Source organism: Callithrix jacchus, chromosome 13, assembly GCF_049354715.1.
Source record: "Callithrix jacchus isolate 240 chromosome 13, calJac240_pri, whole genome shotgun sequence".
Taxonomy (NCBI): Eukaryota; Metazoa; Chordata; class Mammalia; order Primates; family Cebidae; genus Callithrix; species Callithrix jacchus.
In genome coordinates this window covers 112,160,620-112,173,807 of record NC_133514.1, presented here as the reverse complement: position 1 = coordinate 112,173,807, position 13,188 = coordinate 112,160,620, and the positions used below count along the sequence as shown (strand labels likewise).

The 13,188-nt window shown below is 37.8% G+C and overlaps 1 protein-coding gene and 1 pseudogene across 1 annotated transcript in view; one reads left to right on the top strand and one right to left on the bottom strand.

The window, feature by feature from the left end:
* The window catches only part of DOK6 (docking protein 6), a 446,729-nt gene that overhangs the window by 294,349 nt on the left and 139,192 nt on the right, over nucleotides 1–13,188 (bottom strand). The gene's annotated exons all lie outside the window — the stretch shown is intronic.
* Nucleotides 2,143–12,317, top strand: LOC144578999 (long-chain-fatty-acid--CoA ligase 4 pseudogene; annotated as a pseudogene).

The window sequence follows — 13,188 nt, the reverse complement described above, 5'->3', positions numbered from 1 at the left end:
TATATTCTATATTTGGGGTGGAGTGTTCTGTAAATGTTTAGTAGGTCCTCTTGGTCCAAATTTGCATTCAAGTGTTGGATATTCTTGTTGACTTCCTGTCTCGTTGATCTGTCTAATATTGTCAGTGGAGTGTTAAAGTCTCCCACTATTATTGTGCAGGAGTCTAAGTCTCTTTGTAGGTTGTTAAGAACTTGCTTTATGTATCTGGGTGTTCCTGCACTGGGTGCATATATATTTAGGACAGTTATCTCTTCTTGTTGTATTAATAGTTTTACCATTATGTAATGCCCTTCTTTGTCACTTTTGATCGTTGTTGGTTGAAAGTCCATTTTATCAGAGATTAGGATTGCTACTCTTGCTTTTTTTGCTCTCCATTTGCTTGGTGAATCTTCTTCCATCCCTTTATTTTGAGTAGGTGTGAGTCTTTGCATGTGAGCTGGGTTTCCTCAATACAGCACACTGATGGGTCTTGACTTTTTATCCAGTTTGCCAGTCTGTGTCTTTTGATTGGGTCAGTTAGGCCATTTGCATTCAACATTAATATTGTTATGTTTGAATTTGATCCTGTCATTTTGTTACTGGCTGGTTGTTTTCCCTGTTAGTTGATGCAGTTTCTTCATTGCATCATTGGTCTTTACCATTTGGTACATTTTTGCAGTGGCTGCTCCTTGTTGTTCCTTCCCATGTTTAGTACTTCCTTCAGGAGCTCTTGTAAGGCAGATCTTGTAGCAATGAACTCTCTCAGCAATTGCTTGTCTGTAAAGGATTTTATTTCTCCTTCACTTCTGAAACTTGGTTTGGCCAGAGGGTATGAAATTCTGGGTTGAAAGTTCTTTTCTTTAAGGATGTTGACTATTGGCCCCCACTACCTTCTAGCTGTAGGATTTCTGCTGAGATCCACTGTGAGTCTGATGATCTTTCCTTTGTGGGTGACTCGACCTTTCTCTCTGGCTGCCCTTAGAATTTTTCCCTTCATTTCAACCCTGGTGAATCTGACAATTATGTGTGTTGCAGTTACTCTTCTTGAGGAGTAGCTTTGTGGTGCTCTCTGTATTTCCTGGACTTGAATGTTGGCCTGCCTTGTTAGGCTGGAGAAATTCTCCTGGATAATATCCTGAAAAGTGTTTTCCAGCTTGGATTCATTCGCCCCATCACATTCAGGTATACCGATCAAGCATAAAATAGGTCTTTTCACGTAATTCCATAGTTCTTGGAGGCTTTGTTCATTTATTTTCACTCTTTTTTCTCTGATCTTGCCTTCTCATTTTATTTCATTGATTTGATCTTCAATCTGTGATATCCTTTCTTTTGCTTGATTGATTCAGTTGTTGAAACTTGTGTATGCCTCATGAAGTTCCCATGCTGTGTTTTGCAGCTCCATCAAGTCACTTAAGTTCTTCTCTAAGCTGGTTATTCTAGTTAGCATTTCGTCTAACCTTTTTTCAAGGTTCTTAGTTTCTTTGCATTGGGTTAGAACATGGTCTTTTAACTCAGAGAAGTTTGTTATCACTCACGTTCTGAAGCCTGCTTCTGTCAATTCATCAACCTCATTCTCTGTCTTGTTTTGTTCCCTTGGTGGTGAGGAGTTGTGATCCCTCAAAGGAGAAGAGGTGTTCTGGTCTTTGATGTTTTCATCCTTTTTGTGCTTGTTTTTCCCATCTTCATGGATTTATCTCCCTTTGATCTTTGAAGTTGGTGATTTTGGGAGGAATCTCTGAGTGGACATCCTTTCTGTTTTTCGGGAGGAATCTCTGAGTGGACATTCTTTCTGTTGAGGTTGGAGCTATATCTCGATTATGAGTTTCATTTTATTTTTTATTTTTGGCTTATAGAGGCATTGCTGGGCTGCCTCAGATTTAGTCAGGCTGCTGGGTAGTCTTCCCATGGAGGTCATTTACACAGGTGAGATTAGCCCTGCTTTCCCAATGGTGGGCAACTTTCCTTCCCTGATCTTGATCTTCCCCACTGGAGTCAAACTGGTGTATTTTGCTACAAAACTCTCTAGTGCACGGGCTTCAGTTTGTTGGGTTTTGTGGAGGTGGGACCTGCCAGGCCATATGGTCTGTTTCCCTTGCTTTCAACTCTGCCTTAGGACGGGTAGTTCTATCCCACTGGCATGAGTCCAAACTGCTGCCCAGATCCATGCCAACAACTTACGGTGCCAGGCAGGAGGTGGGTCAGTGCCATCACTCAGATTTGCATCAACAATCTGCAGCGACCCTCAGTCCAGCAGGGCTCTTATGGACCACAGGTTGCAGGAGGGATGAGGGAAGCACAGGATCCGAATTGGAGTTCCGAGGGGGTGAAGTCCCCGACCCTCTGAGCCAGCTGCGCTTTCTGTGTGGATATGTGTGCTGCCCTGTCTGGGTTCACCCTCCCTGGGCTACTCTCACCCTGCTTGGGCTTGCCCTCCCTGGGCTACTTTCACTGTCCTATGAGTCCCACCAAAATGAATCTGGCACCTTGCTTGGAATCATCTAGCCCTCTGCATCTCACTTGCTGGGAGGTGCACTCCAGAGTTGCTTCCTCTCGGCCATCTTGGGGCCAGATCAAGTCCCTTTTTTTCTTAATGTAACAAAAGAGTATACCTATTTAAACAAACTCTTACAATGCCCACTCAACAGGATTTTTGCTCTTTAAAGTAAGTTACTTTTCTCCAAAATGACGACACCTATAATTTCAGATAGGTCCTTAATATATGTGTAAAAGCTCCAGTAATTAAAACTTTTCAAAGAAAATATAGTATGTTAATTAGTATATCAGTGACTTCAAAGTAGGGAAAAAAAGACAAAAACATTATTGTAAGAGAAAATAAGAAGCTGAAATAAGTAAGAATATACATTTTTATATATTAGGAAAGCATTATTGGAGAATTAAAAATCAAGTAATTGATTAGAAGACACTTGCCACACACAAATGCCTGTCAAATGGTACATATCCAGAATATGTGAAGAATCCAAAAGAAGAAGACAGACAATCCAGTTTTAAAAGGGGCGAGATACTTGAGTAGGCACTTATAAAAGGGAGCTGTATAAATGGCCAATAGGCTTATACAAAATGCTCAATCTCATTGGCACTTAGGGAAACCTGAAGTAATAGCATAATGTGTTATCAATTCATTTCCAACAAAATGGAGAAAAAAATAAAAATACTAATAATACCAACTGTTGGTGAGGATATGGAGCAATGGAAGTCTCACACTCTATTGGAGAGAGTGTGCACTGGATGACTTGGCGACATAGATACATAGCCAGAATCTAGCAATTGTGCTAACAATTTACATAGACTAGCAATTCTACTCCTGGTTATATACTCAACAGAAATACTGTGCATTGTACAGATAATGGACATGGAAGAATGCCCATCATAGCATTATTTACACAAGTCACAAATGCAGAGGTTGTGATTGTTGTATACAGTTGAACACTAGACACTAATCAAAGAAATATATGAACTATGGTTACATACAGCCTCACAGGCAAATCTCAAAAACATTATGTTGAATAAAAGAATCCAGATGCAAAAGAAAGCATGATGTAAGCTTTATTTCTATATATTCCTCAAATGGCCAAAACTCAGCTATACTGTTCAAAGATGAATACTTAGGTGACAAGTGTATGAAGAGTGACAAAGTGGCTTCCATTGTAATCAGCATGGTGGTTCATGTCCTGGTGTGAAAGGGAAGGGATGTGTCGGGATTGGGGTTTCTTCTTGGCTACTAACAAAGTTCTATCTTTTGATCTCGCTGGCACGTACACTAGTGTTTTCTTTAAACTCTCCATTTAATCATTTTAGTCTCCATTTATTTTATTTTTTTCTATGGTTGCCTTAATTACGGTTATAAGTTTAAAAATGAGTTTATACATATTGGAATTTATACAGATGTTATGAGACCCATTTTGGTTTTCTCCTTGTTTTTGCTATTTATAAGAAAAAAACTGATAGAGCAACAGACAGAAACAGAAGAATTGAGTCTTTCCTAGTATTTATCAGGATAGCAGAAGACAGTCCCTGCTATGATGCTACAAAAGGTGTTATGAAAAGCCACTCCTGAGACTAAACTCTTTAAGGGACCAGGCGGACATCAAACAGCTTTTGGTGAAGATGCAGGCATCCCAGAAGTACTGACATCTAAGGTGCTTAAGTTTCCAAGGAGTCTCAACATCTTTAGTTTCTATGTTAAAAGAAATAAGTAAACAACTGGATTTTCAACTGCAGTCTGGAGTGAATTTGAAAGTGGTTCCTCTGGGACTTCTGAAGGGAGACAATCTGGGATTCTAACTAGGAAAGGTATTAAATCCACACTTGTTGAGCAGGAAGACACTGTGCTGGGGGCTTTACACCTAAGATGAGGCAATCGTGGTCACGCCCAGAAGGGTAAGTATGTCTAATCCATTTAAGTCAAGTAATTTGGCAAAGATCACAAAACGAAGTTGTGCTACCAAAACTCTAATGCAGTTTTCTGTCTTCAAAGCCTGTGTTTTCAGCCCATCTCTACGGCCTGCCCTATTTCCACATCATAATATCTCCAATCTAAACTGTGATGTACCAGAGGTGTAACTAAGCATACACTTAAACAATGGATGCATGGACAGAAGGCCATGACTTATGTTTCTTTAATCTTGTATGAAATAATGAAGTCATTTTCAACACTTAGTCTTTAGAATAGACTTACACTCTGCACAACGGTTACAGATTTCATTACATTTGACTTTGTTCTTCAGTCAATGTTTTATTACCTTTTCTGGTAAGCTATTAATTGACTTATGAGCAGAAATAGCAATTATTTTCCCACCTGCAGCAACATGGGCATTCAAAATGTCTTTGAGATGAATAGAGATAAAGGAATTGATATTTTAAAATTACAATTTTAAGCCTTAAAATATTAAGGTTTTTAATTTTAATATTTATCTAACTGAGTAACATGCAGATTATAAAACAAGAACACCTGCCATCCTTGTCTTCATGGATTCACCTATCAGTACAGACACAAAGACAAAACAAAGAATAACTGAGTAACATGCGGATTATAAAACAAGAACACCTGCCATCCTTGTCTTCATGGATTCACCTATCAGTACAGACACAAAGACAAAACAAAGAATAACTGAGTAACATGCAGATTATAAAAAGAACAACCAATGTGAAGAAAATTAAAAGAGAATGAGAAGTGGAAATTCTGGAGGAAGTAATCCTCTTCTTCCCATAGCAAATATTCTGAACTTCATGCCTTACCAGTAAATACACACGTATAATAACGTTTTAATGGTAACTTATCGATGTAGTTATGTATTATATATTTCCAAACAGGTTCCTATAGAAAAACATTGATAAATAAAAATTGTATTGATATTATCACTACAAAATAAAAAGCAAAGATAGATAATATAAATGTAATATATTTAGTATAATGCTTACTATATTATAATTCATCTTTAATATATGATTATATATTTAAGACGTTTATTTATATATTTACATATGTCCTAAAGCAAGTTCTTAGAACATGGAGATTTATTTTTCCAAAGCACTCTAAGGTCTGACATCTTGATTAATATATAAAAATCCCTAAGTATGTCTCTGCTTGACTTGTCCCCAAGACAATGACTTTCTAAAGTGTGGAAACAGTGTCCTTTTAATCTTTGTCCAGTAAGTCCTCACCATGTTCCAGGAAAGTGATTTTTTAAATACGCTCTTAATTGATATAACAATCATCCAACAAATAATTCGCTCAGCAAAATGTAGGCAAAATCTACTTGTCTTTTCCGACCGTGATTGGGCTTGCTTGAGTAGCTGAGTATGTGAACTGGGATAATGCATTTTGCAATTATATTTTCTTCATGGAGACTTTAATACATTTTCAGAAGTGATTTTCTAAACACAGGAACATTAATAATCAATTTGGAAAATTCAAAATGTAAATACATCTTTGTCTGGAAAGAGTGAGGCATTTAAAACAATACACATTTTAAAATAAGGCAGTTTTGCTGAGAGTGGAATTTGGATGTTTGTTTCAATATATGAATTTCCTAAAAGCCACTGGCATAGGATGAAAAATAACAGTGATTTTCTTTACATAGTCACTGAAGGCTTTCTACTGCTTTGTGTAGTGCTTCTAATCTACATACATTTTTTACCTTTTTTATTGACATGTCCTCCTGGATTTCCTTAGCAGAGAAACCTTAGTATTTTATGTTGTATGGGTCCATTTATTTTCTAATTATTGTTTGTATTTAAATCTGACAAACAGTATAAATATTACCTGCCCTACTTTTAAGTCAATCGTTTATGGCTACATGATAATCAAGGTACTTATTGAATAAAAGATAGTTGTTGAAAATCAAAACCCTGATACTTGTTGACTGCAGAACATCACATTCCAAAAATATACACCTTTGCTTTCTTCAACCCGTGGAATTCAAATGCAAAATAGTAAGCCAGCAATTCTTATTAGCCCGGGCACAAGCTTCACAATGCCTATGAACTACTTGAAATGTTACACATTTGAAATGTTACACAGTTTTTTTTAATGTACCTGTTCATTTTCTCAGAGAAGTGAATTTATGATTTCAGCTCATTCTTGAAGCAATCATTTGCTGTCCATACACTTATCACTACATCTTTACGATGGAAGAAAAGCATTCTTCAAAAATGCAACTTCATCCTGTCACCAATAATGTTTCTTTCCTTTCTACTGCTTTGATTAAATTAGTATCTTTTTAAAAGTACAGCATATGTTACTACCTGTAAATAAGATTTAAAAAATCTCCAGCCAGGGCAACATGGTGAAGGCCTGTCTCTACTAAAAATACAAAAATTATCTGGGCATGATAATCCCAGGTACTCGGGAGGCTGAGGCAGGAGAATCGCTTGAATCCGGGAGGCAGAGGTTTCGGTGAGCCAAGATCTCACCTCTGCACTCCAGACTGGGTGATGAAGTGAGACTCTGTCTCAATATATATTAGGGAAAACAAATGATGTAACTTGTTCTCAAATACATGAAGCAACATAACTCTTAGCTCTCCATATACTTCATCATTTTCTTCACATTTTTCTAAAGAAGCTTTCTCAAACTGTGCTTAACACCATTCGACACGGATGTTTATGCTGAGTAGAGAAGCCAAGGTTTCATGTCGAAATGACTCTGTAAAATGCTGGACTAAACAAAGTTAAATGGTTGTTTTCTCAGAGAGTCTCAAAGCATTTAAAATGCATTAAGAGGGAGGAAAAATATATATTGTTTCTCAAATTAATTAAATACAGCATCCTTGTTTTTATTCTGTGTTTTATTTTTGCTTTAATTTTTTCTTCAAACCGTGGAATTCAAAGGCAAAATAGTAAGCCAACAATTCTTATTAGCCCAGGCACAAGCTAATAAGTTCACAATGCCTATGAACTACTTGAAATGTTACACACAGTTTTTCTTAATGTACCTGTTCATTTTCTCAGAGAAATGAATTTATGATTTCAGCTCATTCTCGTAGGAATCATTTGCTTCATATACTTCATCCTGTCACCAGTAATGTTTTTTTCCCTTTCTACTGCTTTGATCGGGTGCTTTTATCTTATCCAGAGTTGTTTAGTATTGGAAAGAATCAGAAATTTTCACCCGTGCTAATTTCTGGGAACATTTTCGTATAGGCATTTTTAGTGTCTGAAAATGTATGGAAGGTCATTGTTTACATATACCTGGTTCTTAGAAATAAAATTTTGTAGATGCAGGAGTGGTTAAATTTTAAAACTTTATGTATTATTAAAGAAATAAGTAACCTTAGGTAATCGTGATTATTATTCTTTTTGTCAAAAATGTTTATAAAATTTTGGATTGGCTATGTTCTAATCAGAAAATGCAAGATGATTAAACTTTATAAAATTAATAAAATTAACATTTCCAAAGTATCATGGCATGTAGGAAGTATATTAAAACTGGATATAGCTATTGTTATATTCTTACTTATTGATATATCTTTATCTGAGAAATACTAACTACTAGCGTTAATTTCCTAAGCTATGTAGACCAAATTGTTTTTAAAAACTCTTCTCCACATTTTCTTAGATAAGTCTAATAAGTTCATTCAAATAAAAAATGTACTTGTTTCATTAAGCTCTACAGACTATGAGTGCTTCAAGAACTGATTCCCTGACAGTAAGATGAATGTGTAACTTGCATAGGCATCAATTTTCCTTAAGTATCCTCAAGTAAAGATCTTTAACAAACTCTCACTTCATTAACAAACTACTTGATGAGTTGAGATACAAACTGCTTTATGGAACTTGCCACCAAAAAGTGTTAATGCAACTATTATGCCCAGATTAAGCCACTCAATTTTTTAAAATTAAATACCTAATCAAGAACTAGATAAGGACTGGACAAATGGGGTACTGGATTACAAACTTTAAAATGTAAATTTCATGATAAGAATTTATAGAGCGAGCAGAGAATGTGCAGCATCCCACCTCATGTATTTCCTCACTGTCAGATTATATCATTGGTAGTTGTAGATACTAAGGTTGTAGATACTAAGTTGTAAATACTAAGGTTTCTCTGCTAAGGAAATCCAGGAGGACATGTCAATAAAAAAGGCCTTTAAATATGGCAGCTGCCATAAGTAGTACTGTGGCTACAATAATGATATAATGACATTATAGAGCAATTTTTTCTAAAAAGTGTTTTATGCATTTTGGCAAATAAATGCATCTAAGAAGCAAGTCATTCATTAACATTTAAATCAGATTCAGAACTTCAAGCAGCATCAACTTAAGGCATGTTAAGGTAGAAATTCTTAAGTAAACTGAAGCTTATACAATTTAAAATTCTTAAACAAAATGCTTCAGGTCATAAATAAAATCAAATTTTAAAAACAGCTATATAGGTCAAGAATATACCAGACTGGTTGAGTGACTAGGTATTTCAGGTCAACTTGTACTCAGTGTCTTGGTTTTTCAAGCTACAAGCCTTTAAGCTCTAAGACCTGCAGCTGTCATTAAAATATCTACAGTTCTGTGGCTTTTATAAGCTTAGCCAAACAGACTGTATGCTGCTACACTACATACCTCCATTATAGGTCTTCCTTTGCACAAAATTGCAAGTCAGCAAATGGTTCACAGCCTGCTGAATTCTCTGAAATAAATGCAGTGGCTCTCTGATAATGTAAAACCCAAAATGTTTTCTTCCACCTGCAAGTTTATTAGAAATACAAGCTCAACTGAAAGACAAGTCAGCTATAAAAAGCTGCTCCCTGTTCACAAAAGCAAGATGTAGAATCAACCTTAGTGTCCATCAATGTACAACTGGATAAAAAAATATGGTATCTAGATACAATGGAATATTATTTAGCGATAAAAAGCAATAAAATCATGTCATTTGCAGCACATGGATGGAACTGGGGGTTATCGTGTTAAGTGAAATAAACCAGGCAGAGAAAGACAAATATTGCACATTCTCACTTCTGTGTTGGAGCTAGGAAAGTGGGTCTCATGGAGATAGAGAGTAGAATGATGGTTATGAGAGGCTAAAAATGGTGTTTGGATGAGGCGGGATGAAGAGAGGTTGGTTTTAATGGGCATAAACATACAGTTAGATAGAAGGAATAAGTTCTAATATTAGATAGCAGAGTAGGGTGACTATAGTTAATAGCAATTAGTATAGTTGGGATAACTGCCCACTCCAAATCTCATGTTAAAATGTAATCCCCAGTGTTGCAGGTGAGGCCTCCTGGTAGGTGACTGAACAATGGGGGTGGACGTCATGAATGGTTTAGTAACATCCTCTTGGTACTATGTTTGTGATAGTGAATGAATTCTCCTGAGATTGCATTGTTTAAAAGTGTGTGCCTGGCTGGGCGTGGTGACTCATGCCTATAATCCCAGCACTTTGGGAGGCTGAGATGGGTGGATCACAAGGTCAGGAATTTGAGACCAGTCCAGCCAACATGGTGAAACCCCGTCTCTACTGAAAAAAAAAAAAAAAAAGCTGGGAGTGGTGGTGTGCACCTGTAACCCCAGCTGTTCAGGAGGCTGAGGCAGGAGAATCTCTTGAACCCGGGAGGGGGAGGTTGCAGTGAGCCAATATCATGCCACTGCACTCCAGCCTGGGTGACAGAGCGAGACTCTGTCTCAAAAAACAGACAAGTCCTCCTTGTCCCAGCGCTAACGTGCACAATGGCTCCTTTTTGCGAGCTTTCTGAGTACCAGGTACCAGCTGCAAAGACAGGGTAGGCAACCCCTCCAAAGAAAAATGCCACGGCAAAGAGAATAAAAGCTAAGCCCACTTCAGACAGACCTGGAAGTCCGTGTCACTCCGTCAGGCACTTCCGCTCGCTGCAGCTGATACTCTGGATAAATTATTTGACCATGCTGTACCCAAGTTTGGGACGAAGGACAGCCTTGGGACCAGGGAAATCCAAAGTGAAGAAAATGAAATTCAGCCAAGTGGAGAAGTTTTTAAGAAGTTAATTCTTGGAAATTATAAATGGATGAACTATCTCAGAGTTATCCACAGAGTGAATAACTTTGGTAGTGGACTCACTGCACTGGGACTAAAACCAAAGAACGGCATTGCCATCTTCCGTGAGACCAGGGCCAAACGGATGACTGTGGCACAGACCTGCTCAAAGTGCAACTATCCTCTTGCCACTTTATATGCCACAACTTGGCAAAGCAGCAGCGGTTCATGGGCTAAATGAATCTGAGGCTTTCTGGCTGACTACTCGTGTGGAAATTCTGGAAAGTAAACTTAAGACTGCACTGTCACATATTAACTGTGTTAAACACATCATTTAGGTGGACAGTAAGACTATCAGTAAAGCAGAGTACCCTGAAGGATTTGAGATTCACAGCATGCAATCAGTAGAAGAGCTGGAATTGAACCCAGACAACTTGAGCATTCCTCCAAGTAGACCAACGCCTTCAGACATGGCCATTGTCATGTAAACTGGTGGTTCTTCTGGTCGACCTAAGGGAGTGATGATTCATCACAGCAATTTGATAGCTGGAATGACTGGCCAATGTGAAAGAATACCTAGATTGGGACCAAGGGACTCATATATTGGCTACCTGCCTTTGGCTCATGTGCTAGAACTGACAGCAGAGGCTGCAGGATTGGATATTTTTCTCTGCTTATACTCTCCGACCAGTCCAGAAAAATTAAAAACAAGGAAGCAAAAGGACACTGTATTGTACTGAAGCCCACATGTATGACTGCTGTTCTGGAAATCATGAATGGAATTTATAAGAATGTTACGAGCAAAGTCCAAGATATGAATTACATTCAGAAAACTCTGTTCAAGATAGGATATGATTATACATTGGAAGAGATCAAAAGGGGATATGATGCGCCTCTTTGCAGTCTGTTATTCAAAAAGGCGAAGGCTCTGCCGAGATGGAATGTCTGCATGATGCTGTCCGAGCGGCCCCACTATCTCCTCAGACACACCGATTCATGAATGTCTGCTTCTGCCGCCTAGCTGGCAGGATTATGGACTGATAGAATCACGTAGTGCTGGGACAGTTACTGAAGTAACTGACTATGCTACGGGCAGAGCTGGAGCCCATCTTATTTGCTGTGAAATTAAGCTAAAAGACTGGCATGAAGGCGGTTACACAATTAATGACAAGCCAAACCCCAGAGGCAAAATCGTAATTGGTGGATAGCACATCTCTATGGGATATTTTAAAAAACGAAGAGAAAACCGCAGAGGATTATTCTGTGGATGAGAATGGACAAAAGTGGTTTCGCACTGGCGATATCGGAGAATTCCATCCCAATGGATGTTTACAGATTATAGATCGTAAGGAAGATCTAGCGAAGTTACAAGCAAGAGAATCTGTATCTCTTGGGGAAGTAGAAGCTGCGCAGAAGAATCCACTTAAAACATCTGTGCTTTTGCCAAAAGCGACCAGTCCTATGTGATCAGTTTTGTGGTTCTTAATCAGAAGAGACTGACACTTTCGGCACAACAGAAAGGGGTGGGAGGAACTTGGATTAATATCTGCAATAATCCTGTGATGGAAGCTGAAATACTGAAAGAAATTAGAGAAGTGGCAAATGCCATGAAATTGAGCGATTTGAAATTCCAGTCAAGGTTCAATTAAGCCCAGAGCCATGGACTCCTGGAACTGGTTTGGTAACTGATTCTTTCACACTGAAAAGGAAGGAGCTGAAGAACCATTACCTCAAAGACATTGGACGAATGTATGGGAGCAAATAAAATGTTGCTCTCTTATTGACAGCTGTGCAGGAGGTAGCCTGGTGGTTTTTTACTTCTAGAGTTTCAAGCCTTTGTTGAGCTGTCTGTTAGAATGTAAGGTTTATCGTTCTAAAGACACAGTAAAAAAAAAAATCAAAAGTAATTAAAATTGTTGTCCAGTTTAGTCTTTTTTTTTGAGATGGAGTCACTTAGGCTGGAGTGCCATGGTGAGATCTTGGCTCCCTGCCACCTCCGTCTCCTGGGTTCGAGCAGTTCTCTGCCTCAGCCTCCCAAGTAGCTGGGATTACAGGCACCCGCCACCACGTCAAGCTAATTTTGTATTGTTAGTAGAGACAGGGTTTCACGACCTTGGCTAGGCTGGTCTGGAACTCCTGACCTTATGATCGACCAGTCTCAGCGTCTCAAAGTGCTGGGATTACAGACGTGACTCACTATGCCCGGCTCTAGTTTACTTTAACTTAGTTTTGCGTAGTTCTAGTGCAGCTTAAATTGAAAAGTTACTTCCTTTTAGCTGTGTGATTTATTATAGAATAGAAATTCTGTTTTAAAAAATTAGCCTAAGGGAGGGGGTTGGGGGATGTCCCAGACTGAATTCCCAACACGTACTATACTGAGAGATAACTATATATAAAATTTGTTGCACACAGAAGCTGTATTATCTTTGAGAAGGAAAAGTGGAGCCTGTTTGATTTAGTTGAGTGTACAAATGGATACTGTGGGAAATTAATGATAATTAAGCTTTTATAAAGTTTATAATGTAATCTCCTATATGAATCTAGACTTTTAACAAATAATATTTTGATAACATTGACTTTTATGAGATCTTTCTTATCTAAACATTCCCAGATTATAAAACTATAATATTAAATAGTTGACTTATGAATCAAAAATAGTTTTTAAAGTTATTAGTGGAAATGGTTCATATATGAATGATTTCTTTATGATTATGTTTTCATGACTGTTCTCAAATACCTTTAAT